Genomic DNA, 2,557 nt, shown 5'->3' with positions numbered 1-2,557 from the left:
TACGTGAAAGATGTTTTTTTTTTCTGAGAATTTTGTTGTGTAAGCATTCAGTTACTTATAAGGGTTTATTATGCCCAGCTTAGCACCGTCAGAAATCATTAAGGCAGATGAAATGAGAAGTAACGGCCATGCATACAAATCGGCTGCCGAAAGACGTCGTTGATCAGTATCGACCACCCATGGCAGTAACCAACGGTACAGATTGATCATTTCTGTCGTTAGGAGGAGGGTTCAAGTCAGAAAAAGGCGTACTTCGCGACGGGATGACCGTTTTTTACAACTTCGAGTTTTCAGAAAGTCGCGGTTACCTGCTGTTCAAGCCAGAAATAACCTTAAAGACACTCGAGGAGTAAGAGTGACTGAGCCCACAGTTCACAGGAGATTTACTGAAGTTGGTATAGGGTCGTGCATACCCGAGAAAGCTCCAACTTGTGACACAGCACCGAAAAAACATATTGAACTTTTCACGTGAATATCGTGATTGGGTCTTGAACGACTGGAGGCATGATCTCTTCACTTATGAGTGCAGAGTTCTCTTAAACCAGATCGATGGAAGATAGCGAATATGGAGACACAAAGAGAACGTAACATTTGGTCTTCATTTTGAAAATATCGTGGTTTATGGAGGTAGCTTAATTCTGGTGTGGGGAAGGATTTGTTTGGGAGCTCGCACGGAGTTAGTGGTGGGTGATGGAGGAAATACGACTTCTGAATGGTACACTAGGAACATTTTAAAAGAACATGATGTGCCATTTACTCCATTTATTGTGGACTCCTTTAGTTTAATTCACGATAATGTTCGTTTTCACAGTGCTCGCTCAGTACAGGCACATCTAAACCATTTGGATATACCCATGATGCAGTGGCTGGCAAGATCCCTAGACAAGAATCCTATACAGCATGTTTTGGACTTTCTTAAAAGATGTGTTAAATTCAGAATACCACCGGTGGTGTTGAGAAACGCGTTACTAGAGGAATGGCAGACATTGCCCCAAAATACCCTTCATAACATTAACTGCAGCATGCTCAGATGAATGGAAACCATCATCAGAGCAAGAGGGGGAAATACCCATCATTAATTAATTCATTTGGTTAGTGATAAGCTACCCTAATTTTTAATCTGGCCACAATTTCTAATTTTTGTTCAAAACTGAAAAATTGAAATTTCGTTTCGATGATTTTTTATTAAATAAAAACGACTAAATATTTAAAAAATCTATGTTATTTTATTTTATTTTAATTATCTCTTTATTTTGTATAATAAATATTTCATAGATCAGTAGTAATTTTCCTTATTTTCATACTTTTTTTTGCGTTCCGCTAAATCTGCCGGTGTGTGTAGAATGTTCCTAATGCGACGACTACAGGTTGCCTACTACTAATTAGATTGATAGTTGAAAAAATAGTAGTTGGACATAAAATTATTTCAATTGTAGAACCTATCTTAATTAACTTACGTTTTAACTGAACTGGCTGTATTACCTTGTAGTTGCGCTCGCGCCGGCTATGAATATTGATCGGGCTACATCAATATGGTCTCGCCACGACCTTAATTATATCTGTTTACAGTATGCACGAGCATGCTCGCTCATATTGGATAAGAATACGGCTCCCGTTTCTATTGAACGATCCAAATGTAGGCTAAGACGTGGAGGTATGACGAGCTGTAAGATTAGGCTAATTAAACGCCCACTTTAGATTGGGTACTTGATCAAACTGTGGCTAGTGACAATCTATTTCAACTGAACAAACAATCAATCATTTAGTGCTCAATTAAGTAACTCGACTTCAACACAAATTGATAACTTGTCAGATAGTCAAGTAATTTCAAATAATACACACATGGTATTAAACTTTCAGCAACTAGCACCAAGAGTGCTTGCTTCATCTTGTCTTCAATTCAACCCAAAGTGGAATTCGCTTCTGTTTACCAAATTGGTTGAGGTTCTAAGAACGAATTAAAACCTTCTACAGTGCGATAAATGAGTCTCAGATTACTCGCGAACTTGCAGCGTGCATATTTCGTAACTGCATAGCCAGCCTTCATAAGGGATTATGGCCTTAATTGCTCCATAAATTCAAAAACCGTCTCTTTAATTGCTAGTAAATGTTATAATTGGCCACGATGGAAGTTTGGGATAGCTCGTTCTTGATTATGAAGCCGTGGAAGGCCGAATATATAATATTTGCTTAAAGCTAACGGGGAAACATAGTTAATCAAGCCTTATATGATCTGGTCGTTTTCATTGTCATTGGAAACTCCTTTTGGGAGACAAAACATTAATAACCTCCAAAGAAAGAATGTTGTCGTTGTAAAAGTGGAGAAAACTGCCAAAAAAAGCCAGAAAGGATTTGAGGTTAATTAATCGCACGTAGGTTTCCAATGCTTCACGTGTTCTGAGAATTATAAAGCTGACGTCAATCCAAATCATATCAGCGTTAGCTCGGACACAAAGCTGCGTAGCGATCATCATGCCGATACTGCGTCCACCGCAAAGGGTCTGCGGTGTGCACTTTCATCGCCACATTTCACTTCTAAAAAGGAAGTGGGCGAACT

This window comes from Ostrinia nubilalis, chromosome 5 (genome assembly GCF_963855985.1).
Source record: "Ostrinia nubilalis chromosome 5, ilOstNubi1.1, whole genome shotgun sequence".
NCBI lineage: Eukaryota > Metazoa > Arthropoda > Insecta > Lepidoptera > Crambidae > Ostrinia > Ostrinia nubilalis.
Note: the sequence above shows the minus strand (reverse complement) of the source record.